Genomic DNA, 26437 nt, shown 5'->3' with positions numbered 1-26437 from the left:
GAAAGCTCTCTGCACCACTGGGGGAAAACCTTTTGAAGAGACGTAGACCCTCATTACAGGGGGGCATTAGAGATGATAGCTGCTTTTAAAGTCTTTGTACCCGGCCCAGATGCCATTTGGGAAACTGCTCCTGCAATCATACAGGGCCTGTAGTTGATCCCCTTAGCACCTCTTACCCGTGCAACACACCGGCTATGGAAATCGCCACCCCTCATCTCCCGAGAGGGAATGGCTCCCCCAGAAAGGCAGAACTGGGCTTCAACAACTGCACAGTCACACCAGAGAGGTGGCTGACTGCAGCACGAGGCGTGAGGGTGCGCACAGAGTGCTGCTTTCCAAAGCGCTTCTGGACATGTTGAGGACAGGGACATGCAGAGGACAGCCCTGGAGAAGCCTCCAGGGCCACCAGCTCAGTACATCTTACTGCCTCTAAACGTGGTTAGGCTGTGCTGCAACCTGATGCTGGAGTAATGCCAGAGCTCCCTGGGGTCGGGAAGGATTCCTCCAAAAGCAAAGTCAGGCTGCATCGGCATCGCCCTCCCCACGCACAGCCGCCGAGAAGCACAAGCACTGCTGGAGGCTCAGGGCTCAGCCCTGCAGCTCCACACAGGGTGAGAGCCCCAGGGATGAGAGCCAGGCTCTGCCCGTTACATCGGGGTGAGGTTGAGTTTACCCCACAGCAGCGGGGGTTTTAGCACAAGGAACAGGGAGCAGACTGCACCCTGGCTACTGAGCGCATCACCCAGCGCCCCATGAGAAAGGAGGCCTGCACGGTCTGGTGCGACAAGCACCTCCAGGGCACGGGATTTTCTGAGCTTTGATTCAGCGGTGACACACACGGGTTTTGGTTTAGGCCTTAACTTAGTTTTAAGTGGAAGAAATGAGGTTTACCAGATGAGTCAGCCCTTCCCTCCAACCCCTGCTCTTCTGTCCCCTGCAGGTTTCCACTCACAGGGTAGGGAGGGCTGACAGTCAGTGACATCACTTTCATTATTCTAATGTTTGGTTGTTATTGAATTGTTTTTTTCCTAAGTTTGAAGGAGGTTTTATGATTATCTTCCTACACGCGCTGCTTGAAGCACAGCAGCTTAGCAACACAAGGCTGCCAGGCCCTGCTCCACCAGAAACTTGACAGGGGAAAGCAGGGCTCTCTTTGAGTAGGGAGAAAAGGGAAAAGCACGGGTGAGAAGAGCAAAGAGAGAACTCCTGCCCCATCCAGCAGCAGTGCTTGTGACACCCACACCCCACTGCAGGATGCAGCCCTGTGACTTCTCTCCCATTGGGATTGAGCACAGAAAGCCAAACACCAGCAGTTGTGCGTCCATTTTGGTACAGAACACGTGGCAGGGATGAACAGCGTGGAAGTAGTGGGTGAAGTTAGCATCAATGAGAGCTTCCTAAAGCTCTTATCCACTTATTTCTTCAGGAGATTGGTTCTTGGTGCACCTTGTCCAGAGCCAGGTCTCTCCCCCAGGGGAAACAGGTTTGAAAAGGAGCAGATGGGTCACATCATGCCTCCCTCTGTCCTTCTCCCCCCCTCAGAAATGAAGACTTCAGCTTTCAGCTTGCGCAGCCCCTTTTGGGGCTGTTTAACAAAGATCTAGCCTTTACGCAGCTTCCTAGCCCCTAATCCCGGACTCAAATCTCCAAGCGCTCTGGCAGCACAAACACGTTGTGTTATCAACAGGAAACTGCTTCAGGAGCGGAAAAAAGGCCTAAAATGTCACCTCTCAGAGAGGGAACAAGTCGCCCATCCTTCGCTTTTCTTCAAGGCCAGATACTTTTCCCCAGCCAACCACTGCCATTGGAGAAAGTACACAAACGTTTGCTCCCGGGCTGAGACGCGCTGTGCCAAGCCAAGGCCCCCAGCCAATCCTGCCACAATATCCACGTTTAAGAACACAAACACTGGCAGCTCAGGGAGAAGGGACCCATTTGCTGGAATTAATATTCAGTCTTTCTGCAGCATGGGAAACATCAATTGTTCCGTGTGAAATGAATTACGTGTCTTTCTTGGGGGGATTTTAATGAGACCTCCCCCCTCTTTCCCTGACACTCTCAGACTCCGGGTAAAAGGAAAAAGCAAAACAACATTCCAGCATCTCCCCATCAACCTTGCATCGTAATGGCCCAATCAGGGTAATTAGGATGTCTCCTATGTGCTCGGGGAGGCTCTACCCAGCAAATCCAGCCTGCCGTTCATTATATTGTCGCAGCATAGCTAATTACTCCTGTTTTCTTAACGAGGAGAGGGAAAGAGAGCAGACCAGCGTTGCACACAGTCGGGAGAAGGGCTATGCCAAGTCAGCAGGTTGTGGCTTTACCTCTGGTCCTACTAGGACATCCTGAGGAGCACTGATGGCTACAGGACTGGAAAAGAGGCCAGTCTGGGTTCTTAGAAGGCAATGACCAGCACAAGGAGCTGTACGCCCCGAGACCCCTTTATCTTCACACTCCATCAGAGCAGAAGGGCAGCCGGGCCTCCTGCCAGTGGTTCCAGTGCCAACTTGAGCACAGGTGAGAGCAAAGACGTGTAAAACCCCGGTGAGACGCTGCAAAGCCCATTGGAGCAGGAAAGCATCACACGCTACCATGACAGGGAACAGAAACACGAGCCTTTCCGAAGGCTGCTGGAAGCTGTGCAGGCTCTTTTCCATTGCATTGTCCTCCTGCACTTATAGCCCAGGAGTATGGCCACAGTTCCCCAGGTTCAGATGGCAAACCCTCTAAGACCTCCTACCATCACAGTACAGGGTCCCAGCACAGATCCTACCACTGGAGAAGTGCTCTGGGTGCCTCTGCAGCCCGCCTCTCAGCCGCTAACACCTGCAGACCAGCAGCCTGATTTACCATCTTCCCTGCCCAGGTGGTGCTGGGTTCAATTTTAGATGTGCTAGGACTGGATTAGAGCCCTGCTGCTGGTATCCTGCTCCCTTCCCATCTCCAGGTTTGGCTAACGCACAGAGCAGCAGTGTTCGTGTGGATGGGAGATAGGGCAGACACTGCTGTGGTCTCAAGGCTGTACTGAGCTGGCCACACAGCTGCACAGAGAGATTTGGCTTACTGACTACAATGTCTGGACAGGCCTTTCACGGCAGGCCTGGTGGTAGGCAGTCCTTCTGTGGCTGGCTGCCTAATTTCTTCGTGCTGTCTTAGCTTCTGCAGGCCTAGAGAAGTTTTTCTTCAGCAGCAGCAGTCACAACTCACACCTGCTCGTGGAAATTCAGAAGTTATTCTCTGTGCTTTGAGAGGAAAGGCTTGAAAGACTAACAGGGTACCACGATAAAGCAAGCCATAAGTGCTGGAGTTGGGACCTACACCACTGAAAGTCCACTGGGGGCAGATGTGGGGCAACTGTGGACCAGGCTGAATCACTCTGCTCTGCTTCCATATCACAGCCCCCTCCGGCACACACACGCAGGTTTTACTAACCCCAGGAATAAAAGTTCACCTGCCTGCAACATCCAGAGACACCCCAGGACCAAACTGAGTTGCTGAAGGGGTGTGAGGTGCACCCAGCCTCACCCTCCTCGGACCAGCCTCAGCACCCCCGTTGGGATGGGTGTTTCATCCCTTCCAAAGCAGGATGGCATCCTGCACATGGCACACACCTCCGTGAGGTCTGCACCCATCAGGCAGTCGCAGGCACTGAACGGCACGTGCCTGTGCAAGCAGGAGGGCCAGTTGTGCAGCCAGCCTTGAGCCCCCTTCTACTGGTTGACTACAGGAAGGAAACCAGAGTTTGCTCTCACACTACTGCCTCCATCAGCATTAATGAAGTGGGAGTAGATTAAAGCCAAGCAAAACAAGATCTGGATCATGCCAGAAGCTTCTTCTGTAGCTGCCCAGTAGAGGAGTTTGACATCTAAGTCTCAGGGCTCTGATTTCACCACCAAAACAAGCTGCCAAGAAGGAAGATGACATGTTGCTGTCCTTAGCTCCCTGAATCCAATAATTTCAAGTGCTTTACAAATTCTGGTGATTCAAACCTCAGATGATGGCTGAAGACAGAAAAATGACCATTTTGTTTTCTTGGAAAGTACAGGCTGACATCTCGGATAAAAATCTACAGCAACTGTTTATCTTGACTGTCCTTTAATACAGGAATGGAAAACAGAAAAGAGCAGCGAGTGATTCAAGAAAAGAGAAAGCTACCAGAAGAACTTGAGTCTGAAGCAGTCAGCTGAGTGACAGATAAAAGCCACAGCACTGACAAGCCACAGAGCAACAGGGATTGGGCAGATAAACTGAGACTTGCTGGATTAGAGACAGGACAAACTCCATTTCTTTAATCTCCCCAGATCACTTCACTGTGCTCATTCTTTAAAATACAGATTCCAACAGATGCAAAGATATCAGACGCATCCCGCGTGCTGGAAGACAGAACCCAGCAGCGAGAGGATTGCTTCAGATGAGTAAGAGATTGGCTAAGCCTTAGTGACATACAGCTGATTTACAGAATTACTTGCAGAAAACAAGCTTCTGTAACCAGTAATAAGGCTGTGATGCGCTTGATCCGTCATGACTTTCTGAAGCATTTAATCTCTTTTTTAAAGAGGAGCCATCGATACTAATGAATTGCAATTGTGACAGCTCAGTGTAGAAGCCCAAATTTTAATTTCTGCTTCTGACTGCTCACATGGTAAACAGGCTCAAACGACACTGCAGAGCTCCGTGGTCCTTAGAGGAATTCTTCAATCCTTCTGCTACTGCGTCAGCTATTACAAGTGTGAAAACACACAGGCAGTTCACAAAGTTACTGCCTTAGCAGCGTTTTGTATTTCAGAACACATTTTTCATCAAAGCTCTGTAGAAACCGATTTACCTGCACTTGACTCCCCAGAACACAGCCACATCAAGGCGGAAAGCAGCAGGGCACAGTCCAACCACTGTAAGCTCTGGAGGAGTGGGATTTTAATCAATTACAAATCTTCCCTGCAACTCCTCTGGAAAGAACTATAGGATCAGTCACATTGAGGCGCCTTGCTAACTTTTAGAGTTGCAAGCAGAAAACCCATTTCACTTTTCCCTCCTTGCAGGTCACTGTTGGGTGATGTCTGTTAACCTGGTTGCAGAGGAAGCTTTGAATAAGTCTCATTTTGCAGCAATGAGCCCAGATCACAGCTGGAGAAATGCTGCTCTGTCCTGCCAAGCAGAAAGGGACAGATCTGAAGGATATCAAGTTGGCAGTGGATTTCCCAACTTCTTCCCCTCTTTGAGGATGAGGGTGGCACTGGTGGCAAGGGACAGGAGCTGGCTGCTGCAGAACAGGACACCATGAAGCAGAACCCAGCTCAGAGTTAGCCTCCTAATCAAATGAGTCTGACTCCCAGGAGGGGAAAGCTGATACCTCTCAGGGTAAAGGATGTTTTGAAATATATGGAGTAGAAAGCTCAGCTGAAAGACTAAAGAAATTTCTAAATATCTGTTCCTTTTAACCAAATGAAAGGCTGCAGTAACAGAAAAAAGGGAAATGGCTATGAAAGAAAAAGGGTACAAAAGGTCACTGCAAAATCCCAACAGACACGGACACATCTATTGCAGAAGAAACACGGCTGTCAAAGTGGGAGCCGTTCAGCACCTCGCAAAATGCCTGCCTGCACTTGGGCAGTGCCACAGAACGGGGCCAGCTGGAGCAGGTGCTCTGTGAGGGGTTTCTGTTCCCCATCCTGCTGCTTCAGAGCACATCTGACATTTTGGCGCCGTTGGCTGTTTCAGGATGCATTAGTGAGAACAGCAAACACCTAGAGGGGGAAAAAATAATAGCCTTACTCGAGCTGTAGCTGCTTGGGATAAGAGGGAATGGGTGCGAGTATTGATTAGCAGATGCTCTCCTATTTTTGAAGCTAGCAAAACTGTCTTAGGTTGCACTTCTGCACCACCCTCTGGGCCACATAATGAGGCATTAATAACTCCCTTCCCAGAGCTGGTAGAGCTGGGCAGAAGTGAACTTATCCCCATTTCTACAGCTAGAGAAATGGGTGCTCATAGCAGTGGGGATATATTCCAACAAGACACATCAGATCCTGACCATTCCCCTGCAATTTGCTCACCAGGTTTATTTACAGCTTTGTTCTGCAGACTGAGATGAAACGGCACCTCTCCAGCCATCTGCCTAGCTTGGTTTGTCAGCTCAGGACAACCACACGTGCACACACACCAGTTTAAAAGGAGACAAGCTGTTGGCACTTCAGAGGCTCTGCCCTGGATGACAACACAGTAAAAGCACCCGAAATAGTGTGACACTGGCTTTTCTCCTCCTTGCTCCTGACCTGACTTCTCCCCATGGGCTTCTACTTGGAGGTTTCCTTTTAGGCTGCTGGAAAAGGTTGCATCAACCTCTGGGGTCACAACACCTAGGGCTGCATCAGCTTCTAGGATCACGATGTTAACTCACTTGTCAAAGCTGTACAACTTTGTATCAAAGATGTCTCTTATGTGATAAAAGAGGTCTATAACCAAGGGTGGTGATACATGGGGAAGGGACAGAGATGCCAGGAAGCTTTAAGGAACTGCAGAGACCACTCAGCACTGTTTGGGCAACTCAGAGGATACAAAGAGAAACCAGCAGCACCTCTCAGAGGTTTGCTTTAAGCTCCAGGAGGAGCAGTGGGCACTGGAGATTCAGTGAGCCACACAGTTTCAGCATGAAGGGAAGAGCAGTCAACAGGGGAAAAAAATCTTCCTGGTGTTTTATGAAAGAAAACCCGTGGGTTTGGTTCTTTTTAAATAAACCACCTCCAGAAGTTAGATCATGCTACTTTCTCCCAGGGTGGAAAATAAAAGTTGATTGAGTCTTTCAGGCTGACTGAAAATGTAATTATTAAAACTAATTAAAACCAGAGGTGATATTTTTTTTTAAACCAAGATCTATTGCATTCTTCTTTCTCTTGTTAGTAGCTCTGTCAAGGCAGTTGATTTTGGCTGCTTTCAGCCTGTTCTTTAGCCAGCATAGGTGCCTGTTCAGGCTCCCCTCCCCGAGCATGCCCTGGCCTCACTGCTGCCAAAACACCCTGTAGAACAAACTCAAAACAGAACAGAAGCAAAGCCCAAAGCAGCATTCGGTGTCAGCAAGGGGATGTTCCCAACACAGCCACCTTCCAGCCTACAGAGATCCTGCCTCAGTAGCAAAGCTTTTGGCCTGCCCGTTCCCATCCTAACTCCCTACCTGATAAACAATTCAATGGCCAGAATGAACCCGGTGCCCACAGCCTCTGCTGAGCTATCCCTGAAGTCAGACGGCTGAACCAAGCAATTCTTCACTCTCATTCCTGCTGTCGGAAGGGCCCCCGCCCTCACACACCTGCCTGAAAGCAGCTGCCAGGTTCCACAGGGCTGAGCCCGAGCCCGTCCCACCAGCCCAGGGAGCAGATCTGCTGGGGAAAGGGCAGAGCCCCCTGAGCCTGCAGCACGGGCACGCACCTGGCTGCGCCTCTGTTCACGCAGGCTCCTTTCTGCAACCCCCTTCCAGGCTCAGCCAGGGACACCTTCCCAGCAAGGCTTCCCCCTCCTCTGTGAGCTTATTGATGCTACCGTGGCTCTTCAGCTCTGGCCTTAGAAGCACAGAGAGGTGCTGCGTGAAAATGAAGGGATTTTTCCAGTTGCAAACATAGCACGAAGGGACGCTGGCTCTTCTGCGCCTCATTTTTATTTACTCTATTTGTGTGAAGAGCTTGGTGCGACGAGTTCTCTTCTGTGCTACGCAGCCATCAAGGTCAGCAGCACTGAAAGCACAGACAGTCAATAGACTTTTCTTAATTTAAAAGCTGAATGAATTTCGGCTGATTGAATGACTTGCACAGCTTCTCCCCCCATTGTATGACTAATTTTAAAAAGTCAAATCCCACATTTCATTTTCTGTGAAGCCAGATTGTACAGCAAAACATCCAGAACTGAGTGAATCAACACTTTCTGAATCCATTTCCCTGCAGCTGTGCTCACACCTTTATCCACTCCCTGCAAAATTCCGGGTGAATTTGCTTTCCATGGATCAGCCGAAGCCTGAGCTCATTCTTCCAGGTGTGTGCAGAGGAACCGTCTCCGCTGTTCATGCAAAGTGGAGTCAATACAACAAAAGGATTAAACGCGTTTTATTACGAGCACAACTGTGCACACACGGGCCTATCACATCGTGGGGTAGGGTATTAACAAACCAGAAATGCACGCTGAACTGCTACAAATGTGATTATTCAAATAGTCACAGATAGGGCGTCCACGCAGGGGAGGCAGGTCTGAATAGCTGCAGCACAATTATAACCCTGCCATTACGCTGGATAATTTCCTAGCAGACATGCCAGACTCCCCCAGCAAACAAGGCAGCCTTTGAGCCAAAGATCCATAAGGCAATTTACATGGAAAATTAGGAGGTGTCAGAAGAGGCAGAACTAGACAGGTCTCAAGGATATTAATTCCAGCTCCTTTAGCCCTGAGCTTTCAACATATCATTAATTTAAGATCATTGATGTTAGACTTTTGTCAATGCCGTGAAGACAGGGCAGAATACTTCACTTTTGCTGGGTGAAGACAAACCAGCTGAAGAAACAGCCTGCGCGCAGGTCCAAGCACTTCAAGCCCAGCCACGAGTCTGGCTCCAGTAGCGGGATGATGACGGCTCGCCCCCAGCTCTTCCTGCAGGGCTTCACCCCAGCACCTCTGCATCACACCCCAGCTGCATGCAGTAGGGAGAACGATGACGGTGACACCGAGCTACTTGTGCAAACAGCCAGTACCTTCAGAGGTTACCCAGCACCATCCCCTCAAGCTCCTCAACCAAAGCTGTCGGCCCCCAGGGCTGTGACAACTCTGCTCCCGAGCACACCTCCCTCCCTCCCTCCGAGCACCACGGGCTGTTAATCAGACAATCAGTTTGGTACACAGGGCTGGAGAGGACACGGCACCTCGCCACTCTCATCTACCATCTATGAATTTATGATACATCTGCAAGCAATTTGCTCCGAGCAAACAAAGCAGCAGACAATTAATTTGTGGCTGGGTGCAGTTACATCAATAACAGCGGATAAGGGATGCAAACTAGTAGTGCCTGCTATGAGCAAATTAACTGTCCATTTAGGCAGAGCAGCACAGTAACGAGCTGATAGCCATATCAGTGAGTCATTAGAGAAGAGAACAGAGCTCCTGTTGATGCTGTTACCAAGTTTTAGCTCCCCCCCAGATGTTCAGGCTTCACACAGAGGCAGAATGGAAAAGGCCCTTGCTGCCAAGTGTAACAAATACAGCTGGGAAGCCGGGGTTTGCCCACGCTGCTTCCCACAGGGCCTGCAGGTGAGGAGAGGAGCTCCTGGGCTGGCTCTGCTCCACGAGCTGCCAGCGATGTCCCGTGCATCCACAGAGAGAGCAGGGCTCATCCTGCCTGGCTCCGTGGTGCAGGCTGGCCTCGCAGCGACGAGTGCCTCCATGCAAACCCGTCAGCACTGAGCAGCCCCTGTGCATTTCTTGGTTTTAAGATGCTTCCTCCAAGCAGCAAGGGCTGGAAGCCCAGGGGGTTGTTATGGTTTAGTGTGCACCTAGCACAGCAACTCGCAGCCCAGATCTCTTCTGGACTTCTGGGCATGATGCAAGATAAATACAGGACTTGTTACTACTCCATTTAATGCCACCGCCCCTGAGAATTCAGGAAGATCAGACAGAAGTGACACCATTCATAACCCAGAAACACAGCGAACATCTTTGCTCCTCCAGAACTCCTCCAAGCTACTTTTTGACAGCAGAGGAAACCAGCCTTTCTGGGGCTGCAAGGCTAGACTACAGCAATTTGCTCAGCTCTCCAGTGTCAGAGGTGTTTGTGAGCACCCTCCCCCAAAAAACACTTGCTTCTGAGTCATTTGGGGTTTTAACCTTAACTATCCCACATCTGTGTGGTGCTTGGCACAACGGGGCCCAACCCCTGGCATTTCAGCTTGGCCATAACAGGGTCAGCATCAGTGGAGTGCACACCGGCTGTGATGAATCTCCCTGGGATCACAAATTTTAATCCACCTTGAGAGCAAACTGCCTCTGACAGAGAGGGCAGTAGCAGAAATCAAGCCAGGCAGCCAGGCTGGGACTACAAACCATGCAGCCTGACACGCCGCTGCTGTAGGCAGTGCTGCTTACAGCACCTTCACATGAAGTTCACACCCTGCCTCCTCAGCAAGGCCTTTCGAGAGACAGGCTACGAAATTACACCAACAACAAAAAAAAAAAAAAGCAGGACTGAGACAACCACATCCAAGGCACTCCTCTTCCTCCCAGGAGCCTGAGTGCATTTTACCTCAAAGCAAAGAGAACCAGTGAGGGGGAAGTGCTCTATTTTCCCCCATTAGCATTTCCCTGCCTATTTCTCCTCCAAAGAAACCAAGCAACAGCTCAAGAAGCTCCTTTCTCTGATGAACGAAAGCAGTGGAGAAGCAGCAGGCAGGCAGCATCGCTGCAGACTGGCGGAGGAGGGGGATGGCCCCGGCAGCCTGTGGCAGCCATTTCAGTCTTCCAGCTGAAACAGAGACCTCGCCCAGCAGCAGCCACAGCTCCTCAACCACTTTTAACCTTGCACAAAGGCAGCCGAGCTCCGGCCTTTCCACAGACACCCCAAATCTTCAAGTCCAGCCTGCCAAACCAGCTGCCCCTGCAGCAAGGCACTTCCTCCTCCCAGAGCTCTATTTTTACCTGCAGCCTTTTCAAGAGATTTAAATTCATTTAAAGCCACAATTAAGGCTCAACTCATGGCCTTTATCCTTAAAGAGCTGCAAAACCAGAAAATCCTCCACATCTGAGCAGGGCCAGGTCATCCCACACTACGGATGGGGCAGCAGCACTGCATTTCACACGGCTCACAGTTTGGGGTTAATCGGCACACACTGAACCCAACCTGGGCTCTGCTTGCAGGGCAGCTGCATGAGGAGGAGGCCAAACCTCTTCCAGCAGGGATTACCCACCAAGGTGCTTGTGGAAGGACACCTCTGAGCTCCCAGGGGCTAAATTTCGGATTTAGGCCTCAGAGTGAGAGGAAGAGGACTGAACTAAGGTGGGGACACCTCCAGTCAGAGCACCTGTGACACAGCTGTGAATCACAAAGCAGCCTCATCTCACCCACCCTGCACTTGTTGCACAGGAGCAATGAAAGGGCTCCATTGTCATGCTAAGCAGCCTGCTCAGCACCCCTGCAAGCCAAGCCTGCTGCCCAACAACTCCTGCAGTCAGTCTGGCTTGCAGGGGCAGAGATATTTTTAGTGCAGTGTTTTTAAACAAGTGGAAGTGTTGCTTTAGTGGCTGAGTTACCGGCCACAGCACAGCATGGGGCTGCACACTTGCCTCCAACCACAGCGAGGAGCAGGGCACTGGCACACAAGCACCCGCAGGTGAATGACACACAGCTGCCAGGCCCTGGGTGAGCTTTAGCCTCCCAGAAACATACAGCTCGAGATACCCTTTGCAGCTGAGGTCAGCCCAGTTCCAGGCACTGCATCCTGCAGGAAGGATCCTGCCCCCAGCTGCTCACAACAGCTCGATTTGCTCAGCTCAAGATGGAGACTGATCCCTTTGCCTCTGGAGAATTAGGGGTGGGGAAAGGTGGAAGAGATTTGGGGCAAGGGAGAGGCAAGGCTGAGTTTCCTGAACAGCACCGTAGGCAAACAGCTCTCAAGAGCCCCAGTCACCTTTTGAGGGATCCCAGCGATCCCATCCCCATGCAGTGAGCCCCAGACATGAGCACGCCGTCAGGCAGCAGCTCAGGACAGGTTTCCAGAGGTTGTTGCTCTCCAGCACCGTGGCAGACAAACCTCTCGAGTTGGTAGGTGAGCTTGGCCAGTTTCCCAAGCACACCAGGGACAAAGGCAACAGCAGAGAGGCAGGGAAGGACTGCAAGTGCCAGGTAACGATCTGCTTTATCCTATGGGTAAGCTATTTCCTCCAGAAGCGGCAGCACCGCTTCACTTGGGTGGGATGGAGTGAAAGGGCTCACCCAAAGCAAAACCAAAGCAGACTTATCCTCACTTTGTGAGAATTAACTCCCTGTGTTGCCCTCCAAAAAGCAGTGTTACCTAAGCCCTGTCAGTTATACACTAAACTTGTGCTCTGAAGGTTGCTCCAGAAGTTTTGTGAGCACACGACATCTGAGATGACATGAGTTAGTTTTGTTTGCTAAGTGCAAGATATCACTTGGTTTCCAGGACAAAAACACTTATTTCCAAATACTTTAACTACAGATAAGCAGTTCCCAGAGTTCGTTACTCCCACAAGTTTCATGACATTAAACATGAGTGCTCGAGCCAGAAGTACCTTGCATTAAGCAGGGACAAGACATCCAAGGATCTGCCGAGCTTTAAAGAGGGACACTTCAGAAGGCAGCAGACACTTCCAGAGCATCTCAAACACCTGACAATCAGCACCCTGCAAACTGGGAAGCTTGCATTCAAAGGATGACGTAATGAGTTACAGAAGCTAAGCAGCTTGTTCATGTCCATCCTGGGAGCAGTGATTCCAGCCACAGGCTTCTGCTGTGCCCTTGCAGGAGAACAAGATCAGCCTCCACCCACCCATGTGCAACAAAGCAAGCTCCCAAAGCCTCCTCCCACCACATCCCTTACCTCCCCAGTAGCCACATCCACACCACAGACAGGAGCTGGGCTACAAGCCACCCCACGCCTGCAGCTCGCCCAGCTCAGCACAGCCCATTCCCTGCAGACACACTTTGCCCCAGCTGAGCACGGGAAGCCAGGCAGGGCAAGCTCCAGTGTCTCTCCTTGGTCCCAGAATAAGGCAAACTTCAGTAAAGGGCTCAGCTGGCACAAGGCTGGGGGAGATGTGACCCCCAGAGAGATGTGATGGCCATCAGAAGGGAGCACACACTTGGGCTTGTACCCCATCCCCTCCAGAGCTGCCAGGGCTCTCCACGCACACACCACCAGGACAAGGGTCAGTGCCCCAGCAGGCAAATCCGTGACTGCACAGCCCCACATCCCAGCACACCCCCAGAGCACAAGTGGAAAAAACACAGCAGTGGTGGACGTGCTGCATGGCAGGAGCCACAGCATCACTCTGCAGCCTTCAAGAAGGCAGCAAACCTCTTCTCTTTAATTACATCTGCTGAGCAGCACAGGGGTGCATCATTAAAGCTGATCCGTCTGCCCTGGAAATTTCATCTCATCCCCTTCGCAGGGGCAGGGAGCAACACAAAAGCAGTAGGGATGGGTTCCCCTATTGTCCTTGCTCAGCACTCAGGCTCCGAGTCCATTATAGGAGGCCTCCTTCTCATCTGCACACAGGCAAATCTCAGAGAACAAATGATTTAAATGGCCCGGCTTTTATTTCCAAAGATGAGAAGAGTTCTTATTTGTTCCTGGGACTGCAATTTTCTCCCCATGCTGCAGAGGATAGGAACAAACGAGCACAGAATGAAAGGGATTAATGAATGAATGAGTGGGACCTGGGCTCCCAGCTGCAGGAGGAAGGGGAGAAAGGGCCACAATGCAAGGGACTGCCAGGGTGAGATAACCCACAGGGTGGTGTTTAGCATTACAGACACCCAGCACTCCTGGGACCCCGTTCAAATGGAGATGAACTAACAAGCAGCCCTGAAAGGGTTCACTTGAGGGGAAAGCAAACACAGAAAGGCAGGAAGGGTTTAAAATTTAGACCAATCCCATATTGCAGTGAAATACAGAAATTCTGGCTTTGCAGAAGCATTGAACTGACTGCTGACAGCACTCAGTTCCCAGAAGCTTTTGACCTCCTAAAGAGGTCCTCCTAAAGGCACGAACCCGTGTGTCCTCCCAAAGTCTTAAAAGCTACAGAGAAACAGAAAGGCATTTGGTATTTTCTGAGGTCCCCATACCAAGCACTGCTCATGCAAGACCTACTGACTGACCTAGCTGATAGGGGACATGAGCCCTGTGGAAGCTGCACACAAAATTAAAGCAGATCTTTCCCCAGCAAAACCACCCGGGCACCCAAACAGATCCTGGTGCAGGCAAGAGCTAGAAAAAGAAAGTGGTTGAAGAGCTGAGCAGAGCATGCACAGCAGCAGGCTCCCCAAAAGCTTCCAGTAACCCACACCACCTCACCCTTCGCTCTCACTGCCCAAAGATATCTTTGCTTTGGCACAACGGGACAAAAGCAGCATTAAAGCCACCATGGTTTAGTTGGAGGGGGGAACGAGCAACACCAGTCTCACACTGAGTGAGCAGTTACCCATCACGCTGCTATAACACATGGATTAATTTAAAAGCAAGCTTCATTTGCAGATTAATTATTACAGTACCTGACTGGATGAGCTTGCAGTACATTCACCTGGGTGTGAAATCGCACAGTAATTACGAGGTTGTACATCAGGCATGTAGATGTTCATAACGAGGTGTCCCCTAATGGCAGGGGATGTGGAACTGGAGGCTGCTGCCAGCACAAAGTCAGCGCAAGGCAGGTCAGGGGTGGAGGCAGAAAGTGAACAGGAACAGATCAAAATATTTAGAACCATGCAAATCAAATTAGCCTTCAGAAGCAACATGCAAAGCCAATGCAGGATTTTGAGGGACCCACACATGAAGGAAGCTGTGGAAATCCCACACAGGTAGCACTGGGATGGCACAGCTGGGAGCTGGCACAGGATGGTGAGAAGCCATGCAGATCCATCTCAAGTGGATTGTCCTTCAGCTGGCACCGAGCTTGCAGCAGGTGACAGCTTGCTGGATGTCACACTGGGATTTCAGGAGCATCACACTTCCCAGCCCTGCAGACCTGCTCCCTTACAGCAGCTCTTCCCTTTCAGCATCCTTTGGACACAAACCGAGGTGCCAATTCCAGGCCTGGGGTGGAATCTGCACCCCCGGAGAGCACAGGCGAGGCAGTCCCCAGTCAAATCCCATTCTTGGCCAGGGGACAGCTGATTTTTCTCATGAGCAGTGACACCCAATGCACTTTCCCCCGCTGGCTATCCTAGGCAGCACCTTTCTAACAGGACACCCAGAGCCAGGGACAAGGAGGACATCTGTCCTTGGTGGGACCCTTGCAGAAGCTTTGTTCACCTTCTTTTAGCTGGCTGCAGCCTCACTACTCAGTGATGGGCACTGGGTCCAGCTCTTTTGGGGACTTCTGACCTCAATTTTGAAGTGGCTCAGCACAGGGCTGCGTGGCTCAGAGAGCCCAAGAGGCAGAGGAGAAACCTCTCACCTCCTTGGGGATGACCCCAAAGCAGGCAAGTGGCACTGCTGAGGCCAGCCAGGGAAAGGTGGCACAGCCCTGCGGAGCTGCAGGGAGCCAGGAGCCAGCAGAGCAACACGTACCATCAACACTACCTGCACTCCAAGCCTTCTCTAAGTGAAGCTCAATTTGCCAACGGGGCTGGGATTTATTACCCTGATCAAAGCACTAGGAACAAATGCAAGAAGTATTTGATGGAAGCTGTGAGCACTACGGGATTATAAACACTTATCGAGGGCTCGCATTAAAAGCGGCGACTGAACCAGGCTGCAATCTGCATCCAGGGCCAGGACCTTGATTAGAGCATCGTCCTGTTCAGCAGGGGACGTGGATCCTTCTCTAATTTCCAGCCACCTCCTTTGCTGCTGGCTGCCCACAGGTTGCTCAGCAACGAGGGCTGATGCTGCCAATTTATGTGGAGTGAGGAGCCCTCAGGCTCCCGAGATGAGATGCTCTTACCCAAGGATGTGTACAAGGCGCTTTTGTGCTCAGTCACAGCAAGTGGTAAAATGCTGGGGGAAACTGGGAGCACTTGGCATCTCCAGGGCGAGGAGGGCATCACTCACAGGGCAACAGCCATGCCTAGATCAGACAAATCACTCAAAAAAACGGCATATTTGTCCAGCACAGCTGCCTGCAGCCCCCTGTTATGTCCCATCCTGGCACGCAGGATCCAGCCTCCATCACTGGAACCTGCTCCGTTGTTCAGCAGAACTGCAGTAGGTGAGATCCGGCTAAAGCTGATGCTGCCAGCCCCAGGCACAAGGCAGAGCTGGCCAGCAGGCAGAGGCAGCACAGACCCACAGCAGGTTCAGGGGCACAGGAACACGACAGGGCCCTGCAGGATGAAGATGGGGTTCAACTTGTCCTTAACCCAAAGGGCCCTTTTCCCACAAGGCAGCAGGAGCCAAAGCTGCTGTCCCAGCTACTTCCCAACACTGAAATACATAAATATAGAAATCCAAAGTCAGTATTTGTGACTCCTAATTAACTACATCACCAGAAATTAGCAACACAGCACAAGCTCAGAGTAACTGAGCAGTCACGCAGCTGAGGGCTGAGATGTCTCCCATCTCCTGTCAGCCCCTGGAGAACCCCACAAGCCAGGCCTGGAAGAACCAAAGGCAGCAGAAAAAAAAAAGTTTTATTCTTCATCAGGAAATAAAAGTTTCAGGAGGAATGAGATAACAAAAGCTGCTTTGCTTTTGCTGAGGCCCCAGGGAAATGAGGCCAGTTATAAAACCTGCCTGGAATTTAGCAGGCAGCTGCTGGGAAACCCAAATTGAATGGAGAAAGAAATTAGGATAGAGAATTAGTGACAGAAGAGAGGAGCTTTCCCTGCTCTACACCCAAAGTCAACACAAGCACCTGTAGCACTTGCTCCTTATTGCCACTTCGTTGCACAGCTGGAGCTGTGGGCACATCACCCTGGGGACTGCCCAGGGCAGCTCCCACCTCATCCCACAACAGCACAGCCTTTGGGATTTGCCATGTGTGACTTGGTCCCAGCTCCCCCGTTCTTTAACACCACGTGCTGTAGACATGCTAGGAACATTTAGTTTCATTTATATCTAAGTTGTGACCTGCAGGATGGGGCTGCCTCATCACACGCCTTATTTGTGCTGCCATAGAGCTGCAGCTCTGCTACACCAGCACCACTGGGTGCTGAAAGCACAAGACCCAGTCCTGCAATCCTGCCCCTGGGCACCCAGCACCTCCTGAGCTGTCTGCATTCACCCTGAGGAAGCATTCAGCCTCTGGGTTGAGGCATCCAGTTTATGTACTTGCTTGCATGGGGGCTGGATGTCTTGTTGCTACTTTTAGTTCTCCATTAAAACCAAACGGTGACCTTTGGTGCCCCTAAGCAAGGGCATCTCGGGAAGGTCTGTCTGGAAACTAATGAAGATGGAAAGTTTTCCATGCGCAGCAGAAGGGAGAGGTTTCATTAAGAACAAGGCAAACCATTCCCCAAGCAAGAGCAGCTACCAAAGGAAATCATTCAAAGTTACCTCCCATCACACACAACTTAATTAAACGAGGATCCTTCCTCCAAGGCATGATCAGATTTCTGGAGCCACGCTGAGAGCTGAGAGGAGAAACGAGCTGCCTGCAGCCCCGTGGGGCTGTTTGCAGGTCATGTTGCCAGTGCCAGAGGCAGCCCCTCCATTTCCTCGCAAACGGGCCTCGAGCTGTGCCTCCCTGAAGGCTTCCCATCAGGGAATGAGGCCACAGCCCATCAACCCACTTGCACCCCTGCCCACGGGCCCAGACCTGGCGTCCCCCCAGCTTCAGGGCAAGCACAGAGGGAGCAGGACTTTAGGTGGCTGTTACCTTGCTCCCCGGATCCCATCTCAGAGCCCTGCTGGCTCCTCAAGCTTGCAGCAGGAGATCCACTTAACCCACACACCTCTCACCTCCATTTCCTAAGAAACCACATTAGCTTCTTTTATCAGGTCTTTAAGCCTCGTGCTCCATCTCTGTCTACTCCACCAGACAAACCCACTGGCAGCTTTTCCATCTGCAGACATGTCATTTAAATGGAATTATGCCAGCACTGGGGTTCGTGCTGTTCCTGTTCTGTAGACATGCTTTGGAAGTGGATGCAAACTGATCTAATATCCAATTCTGCCTTTCCCCAGATCTGTTGGTACAGCTCCCTTGGCTTCGGTGCAACTGAAGAGCTGGGTGCAACTGAAAGCAGGATCTAGCGTAGGACACTGCGGAGTTATTAGTGGTGCATGAATAATCTGGAGAAAATGCCCTTTTAATGCCAGCAGTGATAAAAGTGCAAGAGTGGAGCCAGCAGAAGTATTTCTCTGCTCGTGTATGAGGCACAGCCTGCTTTTGACCAACTGCTTCCAATAAGCTCAGCGCTAGCTCAGAAAACGGCCTCCAGACACCAGAGACCACGGAGGCTGAGGCCTCAGCCCCAGCACACCCCAGCCAGCGGCAAGAGGACAGACAGACAGACAGCCCTAGGGAGCAGCAGCCCCAGAACTTGGGCCCTGCAGCCCCACAGTGCCAACAAGGGAGCCCATTCCCTGCATCTTGGGGTAGGAAATGCCCCTTCTCAGCTGACTGCCCTAATGAGTATCACCTCATCAGCCAAACAGGCACTTGGGATGGCATGAATTGGCTTAACCAACCATCAGGAGACATTTTCCCCTTTGGGGCAGAAGCCATTAGCAGACCACACAGTATTTTCCAGCTTGTATTGGTCTGATTATATCCATCAGACAGGCTTTCATTGTGCTTTCCCCCCCAGGATTAAAGTACTTTTTGCTATCTGGGAAAGTACTTAACAGTGTAATTAAGTCACCAGGCCCTTCGTTTGATAAGGACTAAGCAGACTGAGTTCTCACATTCCCTCCCTGCATGGCATTTTGGCATTTCCTTCTAATGCTTTCCAAGTTTTCAGTATTCTTTTAAAGCCCCAATACTAAAGCTGTGTGGATGAATTTAGCATCTCTGGCCTTGCCCCTGCCCGAAGCAGGAAGGAATCACCTCCTGCCCTCGCACCCTGCCTGTAGCCATTCCTCCTGCCCACCTGGGAGCTGAGAGCAGAATGAAACCATCCCCACCCCACACGCTGCCACCCCCTTGCAGGCACCACGCTGCACCTATTTGACAGCAGAGCTGGACAAAGCCGTATCAGCTCACTGCAGGCACCCTGTTACAGCACCACACAACAGAAGGGTTTCTATATCCAGCATTACCTCTGAAAGCACAGGTACAATCAGAGGGCTTTCACCTCACCTGTTCCCACACCAGATGCTGCTGTGTGCTGCTGGGATTACTGCTAACCAGCAGGATGTGCTCCCTCCTGATGCTGCTCCCCGCGCACAGGGCAGCGTGCTAGCAGGTATTGCAGAGCCTGCTCAGGGAGAGGCAGAGATGGAATCTCATTTTAGGAGCACGCAGAGGGAAAAATAGTTTCTCCACGTATTAGGATAAAGTTACTTTTGGCTCAAGTTGATGCTGCACAGCCATTTCTGCTGGAACAGCTTCTTGCAGAAACCTCCCCATGGCTACAGCTACTCACAGACCTCAGGAACAGTTTGAACCCCCCTAAAAGAAGGAAAATTAAGCTTTTAGGAGGAAGAAACATTTCCATTCACGGCAGCAGCATTGCTCTCATTTCCGAGACTGAGTACTATGTACAAAGATTACCTCCCATCCTGTCCCCCAAAGTTCAGGACAAGAACATCTTTTAGCTTTTAAAGCCTCAGAGGTGGACATTTGTAGTGCCAGTCCTCGGTGCTCTCAACTAAAATAAGTGGGATTAAATGGTGTTAATTTAACTTAGTTGCACACTGATGTGAACTACTCTGAAGCTATATGTGAGGCAGAACATGTCCCAGGTGTCTGGGGACCAGCAGAGGGACACGGTCCTTGCGTGAACACTAAGTGGTGCTTCCTGATGCACAGCAGCACACGAGCCAGGGAGCAGCTGGCACAGGAGCTGAGAAGCCACTCCAGGATCAAAGGAGGCTGCAGAGGGCTCATCCTCACCTTGTCTGCTACAACCCGTTGCTGATGATGCACACCGAACCCTTCACACTGGTTACAGAAATATATAGGTACTCTTTCTTTCTGTAAGACATCTTACAGCTACAGCTGCTTGAGGGAAGCTGAAGCACCCCCCTGAGGTTTGGTGGCTGCAATAACCACTGGGGAACAAGCACTGCTCTCCCAGCTCCAGATCACAGCCACCTGCCAACTGCTCTTGCGAAGCCCCATGCCACCAGGATGCCCAGCAGCAGCTATCAGGCTGCAAACCACCCCCAAAAAGCAGCCAGGAGCTCCCCCAAGCCACCCCCACCCTCAGACAAGCACACAGCTGTCCTCAGCACAGGAGCAGGCTCTCACCTTATTTTACAGCAGCTACAGGTGGGTGTGGGGAGCAGCTTGGTTATTTGAAGGACTTATGGGACAGTCCTTGCACACAGAGCAGGACCTGCTGCATGCAGGACTCCTCTGGGTGCCCCGGGGCTGCTGCACACAGAGGCAGACCCTGCAACACCTCCAGCGAGTGCTCATGTCTGCTGCCAATATATTTTTAGGTGACTAAGACACCTTTGTTCAACAAAGTGAAAATTGCTTTATCTTGCAGCATAAAGCCTTGTCAAAGAGTAAAAAGCAGGTAACTGGCTTGACATGGTGGCCCCAAACCCATGCGTGACAGGCAGCGAAATAACAGCCCTTGGGCACTGAGTGTTTCTTCCACTTACAGGGCACTTTCAGTGCAGGAATGTACTACTTCTGTAAACCTGCCTTTAGTCCAAATGGAATCCAATCACAGAAGATACCACGGACACAAAGTTCTGACTAAAAGTTCAAAACAGTCACAAAGTGCCCTTGGTGTGGGCTCAGAAAGCTGTGATCAGCTTTGAATGCAAGAACCACTGCGTGCTCAGGAAACGGCCTCAAGTCGAGGTCAGTCCTGTGCGAGGGTGGCAAGAAGCCAGCTGCAGACTGACATCTGCTGAAGGTCCCCAAGGGACCCACAAGAAGCGGGACAGCTGGGATCAAGTACCCTCTGTGGGATGCTCAGGGTAACCCAGCAGCACCCCCCAGGCTCCCAGGTCCCATCCCAGAGCCCTACAGCCAGGAGGAGGGAGCCCAAAGGGGACCTCGAGAGGGCTGCAAGTGCCACATTGCTGCCAGCCCCCCCCAGAGCTCGAGGGATGCTCAGGAGCAAGAGCTAGGTACCCAACGGCAGCCAGCAGCACAGAAACAGGCTGATGGGAAGGGAGGCATCAGGCAACACAGCCAGCGAGGCAAAGATGCTTATTAATCTGAAAGCTGTCACAGGGAGCCTCATGGCACCTTCCTCCTGAGAGCAGAGCATGGCAGGCTCTCCAACCCACCTCATTAGTGCTTTGCCAGCCACAATGGGCCAGCTTTCAGAAATGCATCCCAGTTATCAGAGTCCAAAACAATCCCAACCAAGCCTGCTTCCCACTCCACAGTGTGTGTTGTGCCCACTGCCAGCTGGAGACTCATCCCTTCCCACCCCAGCACCACGCTGGCTTTCCCACAAGCAAAGAAAAGCAGCATCGCCCTTTTCAGCCTCGCCAACAGAACAAATCAGCACGCAGCAGTGCTATAATTGAGGCCATCTGCACCAGACATCAAGGTGTAGATGAACTTACGTGTTCATGGGGCTGATTTATTTGTAGGAGCTGTTAAAATATCTTCATTATCCCAACCTCTTGATGTTGCACATTAATAAAACTCAAGAGCCCAGATGAGCACACTTTGTTAGTGCTCCAACTAATCAATGCAAAAACCTCCTTGGAAACACGGGCAGCAGCACAGAGGAGTTGAGTGGTCTCAGGGTGCACTGATACCAGCACCAAGCAGCCCTTCACCCTTCCTTAGCACCTTCACACCCACTGCTCCAAGCCTCAGCACAAGGCTTCATTTGAAATGAAGACATTTCAAAGTACCAGGTGAACGCAAATGCCTCAGAAGGAAGTTATGAAACCTGAGCAAGAAGCATGACCCAGAGCCTTGAACTCTGAGCAGCAAGGCTCCTGTACCCCACGGCAGGCAGTGTTCGATGTCAGTCTGCTCGAGTGACCTGCAGGATGCCAAGGCAAATTGGGGAAACAAGAACAGCTTCAGCCATCCTTGCCAGATGGAAGTAATTCCGCATTTCCCCCAGCCTAGCGCAGTGCATCACTGAAGACAGACAGACTCTGGTTATTTTAACCGATCTGTCTGGAGTTGGTCCATGGTTCCCTGGCTTTTCACATGTAATTAGTAATGCACAGGTTTCGGTAAGTGATTTCAAACATGCTTAGAGAACCAGCAGCTCTAGAAATTCATGCAGTGATTACTGAAAGCCTGGATTCGTGTCATTACCTGGGACCTTCGTTAGCTCACTGCGTACCACAGCCCACGCAGCGAGGCTATGATCAGTTTTCCTGTTGCAGAGCCCCATCAGTGGAGTCGCAGCCTACAGGTGGTCACACCAAGACAATTCCTACAGCAAATTTATCAGACAGGAGAAAGTGAAATTTAAGCTCCTCCAGCCCTCAGCCATCAGAAGGCAGCAGTAGTAGCCAGTGAACCACAGCACACACACTGGTTATGCAGAAGCATTAACCACTTAGTCCCCAAAGTTCAGTTCTCAACAAGTTTTTTAAAACCTTGCCCTTACGCCTCCTCAGTCCAGTCCTTTAGCCCAGAAACCTACCTCAGAAATGACCTTTTTGGCCAAAAGTCTCTTGCCAATACCCCACCCGAGCTCCCAGTGGTATCACAGTACAGGAACCATCCCCAACATCATGAGCACCCCACAGCAGCAAGGACAAGCTGCAACACCTGGCCTCATTATCTTTCCATATGAAACCAAATACTTCCCTGTATATTTAAGGTCTGCCAAACCCAATTTTAAATGATTGCCAAATGCTCCTTTTTTATATTCTGCAGTAAATAGTTCAAGTTGTCAATATAATGCCCTGAAAACTAGGAGTTGAGATATTAGTCACTAAAATATAATTAAGTGTAAGACAATTGTACGCTGAACAACTGCTAACGAGCGATAACAGGGCTGTTGAGCAGTGATGATATGAGCTATCTCAGAGTTGAGCAATTTTGATAGTATAACACATATTACAACATACACAAGAATTCAAGCACTTACAATCTTAGAGTTAGCATCCTTATCTGCCCCAAATTACACACAAGCCTCTTGGTATTAGGCCACGCTCCACAGGGTGCAATGAAGTCAAGGCAGACAGCCGCATTACCCACCTCAGACACCGCTTTCCAATCATTGCCATTTGTTGGTGAACAGCTGAAGTCTGAGCCACAAACAGTTGAGGCACAGCTGGTTTCTGCAAGTTACTAAATTGCTTCCAAAAACCATGCCAAGAGTTGCAGGATTTATTAAATTTAGAGATTAACACAGGTAGCAGTACCTGGCAGAGCAGCTTAGCTCAGGCACGCAGCACAGTTCCCACCTGGCTGTACCTTGCACATTGCATGAAACGTAAAAAATCTTAAGTCCCTACTTTTTCTTATCTTCTCAAAAAAAAAAAAAAAAAGCAAAAAACACAACACTATAAGCTTATTTACACCAAACTCATCCAAGTGTTAACCACAAGGAAGTTGTAATTATAGGGATTATACAAACATGACCTGGACACAACAAATAAATTGAATTAAAAGAGTTCAAAAAGGCTCAAAAGGACAGAAAAAGGTCAAAACCCTCCTCTTGCACTGCAGCTCTGCTCTCCCCAGAGTCCTGGGGTAAGCAGCAGACAGGAGAGCTGGGAGCAAGCTGCCCTGTTCAGAAGGCACAGCCCCCTCATTCCTAGCCCCAGCAGTCTGCTTACACTCCATCATTTCAACTTTATTCCCCTCAAGAATAAAAGAAGCAGGCAAAGCCTGCGCAGCTTACCTGCTCTGAGAACCCACACGCTCAGGATGCTGTGCTGGTGAATTCAGTGCTGCATCTCTCCAGCCAGCCCCAGAACGTGCCCCTTGGGGCAAGGGCACTCCTCCACAGGAGAGCGAAGAGCAGCCTTAGCACCAGCCTCCCCTACAGCTCCTCCGTGGTCTCACGTGTTGTTCAGATGATGAAGGCTGGGTCCTGCTCTGCTCCTGGTGCCATGTTCCCAAGTTCTTCCTTTTTGGCAGTACCCAGGCTCACAGTCCTGCAGCCATCCTTACTGCAGCCCTTGGTGTCCCTGAGCAGAGCAGACACCTCCAAGGCTGGGCTCTGCCACCCCTCAGCTCAGCGAGGCTTCCATTGCTATTTCAGCTCAGATAAGAACACTTTGCATCTATCCATCGTTTCACAAGATGATCTTCTTGTGCCACAAAGAATTACTACTAAGAACCCAGAACAATCCCCATAATAGCTTTTTAGGTTTCCTACCGTGCATAGCTACTCTGAAGAAGAGTCAACAAGAACCTACTCAAAGCAAGGAAAAACAAAACAAAACAAAAACGCTAAGCTAAACTTTATAAATAAACATTACAGGCAGAGTCTCAAAGCAATCATAAAAAAAAAAAAAAAAAAAAAGTTCACATCAAAAAACCCTCCTTAAACATAGGGGGGAAAAAAAAGCACCCACTAAGCTTCCATCTCACCCTCTGTTTGTAAGTGAGGAGAAGACAGCACAGCCCCACTGGGGCCACTCATACCCAGCAGATGAGACTCAGTCAATTAGGGCTGATTAACAGGCTTCAGCTGGGGAGAACATGAGTCCCACCAGGGACAAGGCGCTGTTGGTGCCTCTGTGAGGAACAGGACCCCTCTGCAACAGCTAAAATCCTGGTATTGAAAAGAAATGTAAACTGAGATTAGTCTTGACATTTCTGGGTCTTGTAAGCACAGTGGGTGACAAAAGCAAATTCTGGATCAGAGCCTTCCTCGGAACAATTTAAACCTCTCTATTTTAAGGAAAGACTGAGCTAAACAAAGGGGTGACAGCCCATAAATTGAAAGCAGCGGTATGTGGTGTTCCGGGATTATGCTAAAATCAAGCAGTCTGAGTATCCTCCAAAATGCTTATTTTTGTAAATTAGAGAGAAAAAGCGTAATTGGTGCACGGGCTGCTGCCCCATGAGCCATCTTGAGTCCTCGTCCCTCACGGCATGTCCCTGATTGCTGTACGGAGGCACTGCTGGCCAGTGTCAGTGACCCCCTTGCAGGACTAAGGGACGGTTCGCTAGGAGGAAATAAGTGGGCAGGAAGTGAAAATTAAACCAGTCAGTGGAAAACAGAGAGGAATGGTTTTCGCATTCGTCTGCCTACGTTGGCATTTTGTCAAAGGACTATTACGGGGAAACTGCACTGGGAACCAGGGACTTCAGTGGGGAAAAAGCTGCATTTTTCCTTCTTGAGGATAGCTGAGTCTCGCGAGCTATCCCACAGCAACAAGAGACGGATTTGAGGTGAAACTTGAACTTTTGGTGCGTTTCCCTGTCAGGTCAGTTGATGCCTCCCTAAGCAGCAAATCCAGCCTCGTCAGCAGTGAGGTGAGGCCGCAGCGCACTGAGGCTTCTCGTTTTCCATCCCAGCCGGACCGCGGCACGCTCAGCACAGCCCTGCTGCGATGGCACCGTGCCGGCCTCCGCCTGAGGCTGAACCAGAAGAAATAGTGACATCTGCTGAAGAGAGAAGCCTCCTTTCCCTGCACCGCGCCTGCTTCTCCTGCCCAGCTGAGCCCTGCACTGCTGCACCTGGATCCATGGCGGGGAGGTGGAAACGCTCAGCAACTCTTTCAGATTTGAAATGAATCCATGGGCGAGTGGAGCTGTGAGGTCAGGAGGTTGGCCACGGTTTCAGTTTTGCTGTTTTTCCCTGTGTTGGTTGAATTTGAAAACCCTTGGAAAGAAACACTTGCGAGCAGGCTGGGTGCCGCTGCTGGCTTCCTCAGGTCGTGTTTCACATCCGACCGCTTGCGATGGCTGCAAATCCCAGGGATTAAAATCCTTGCCGGCCACGTGGACATCAGTGGTGCAGTCCTGGGGCTGAATCCTGAATTTTGGAGCGAGCTGTGGGCTGTATCTGGGTTGTGGGCACCGACACCTTGGCTCTGGGTCTGGCTGTGATGCTCCCAGGCTCGGCATCTGCTGGGATAACCTGCCTCACTGGAAGTGATGGAGAGCTGGTGCTTGAGACCCCCACCCCAAAGCAGGTTTTTCTGTGAGGATAACAACAACACTCACGGCATTTTTAGGAGGGAACTTTGTGAGGATGCTGGGCCCCGATGAGCGCTTGGGAACAGCCGGTGAGGGGCCTCTCCTCAGGGCTGCACCCTGCCAGACAGGGCTGGTTCTGGAGGGTTCCAGTCAGTTCTGGCAGGGTCAGTTCATGAACGTTCCAGTCAGTTCTAGAGGGTTCCAGTCAGTTCTGGAGGGTTCCAGTCAGTTCCTGGGGTTTTCAGTTTAGAAATATTCCAGTCAGTTCTGGAACATTCTGATGGTTCTGGAGGGTTCCGGTCAGTTCAGGAATGTTCCAGTTAGTTCTGGAACGTTCTGGTGGTTCTGGAGGGTTCAGGTGGTTCTGGAGGGTTCCAGTCAGTTCCAGAATGTTCCAGGTGGTTCCACAGCACCCCAGGGGCAGCTCAAGAGGAGCCCAATCCGGAGCAGATTCCCCACTTGAGGCTGATCCTGACAGAAAAGGGGGTGTGGGATGGGGTTGCTGATTTCTCTATTTTTCTCACTCTCCAAACTTGTTTTAATTGGCAATAAATACAATTAATTTATCACCAGTTTGAGGTAC

The 26437-nt window shown here is 50.8% G+C and overlaps 1 long non-coding RNA gene across 1 annotated transcript; it reads right to left on the bottom strand.

Moving 5' to 3' along the window:
* Window positions 1-8072: 8072 nt before the first annotated feature.
* Window positions 8073-26378, bottom strand: LOC139999067 (uncharacterized). Its single transcript, XR_011804091.1, has 2 exons — window positions 23603-26378; window positions 8073-8668 (listed from the first exon to the last, which is right to left on the bottom strand). It is a non-coding gene; the product is annotated as an uncharacterized lncRNA (long non-coding RNA).
* Between the last annotated feature and the right edge of the window lie 59 nt (window positions 26379-26437).

Source organism: Anas platyrhynchos, chromosome 19 (genome assembly GCF_047663525.1).
Source record: "Anas platyrhynchos isolate ZD024472 breed Pekin duck chromosome 19, IASCAAS_PekinDuck_T2T, whole genome shotgun sequence".
NCBI lineage: Eukaryota > Metazoa > Chordata > Aves > Anseriformes > Anatidae > Anas > Anas platyrhynchos.
This window is presented reverse-complemented; position numbering and strand designations above follow the sequence as displayed.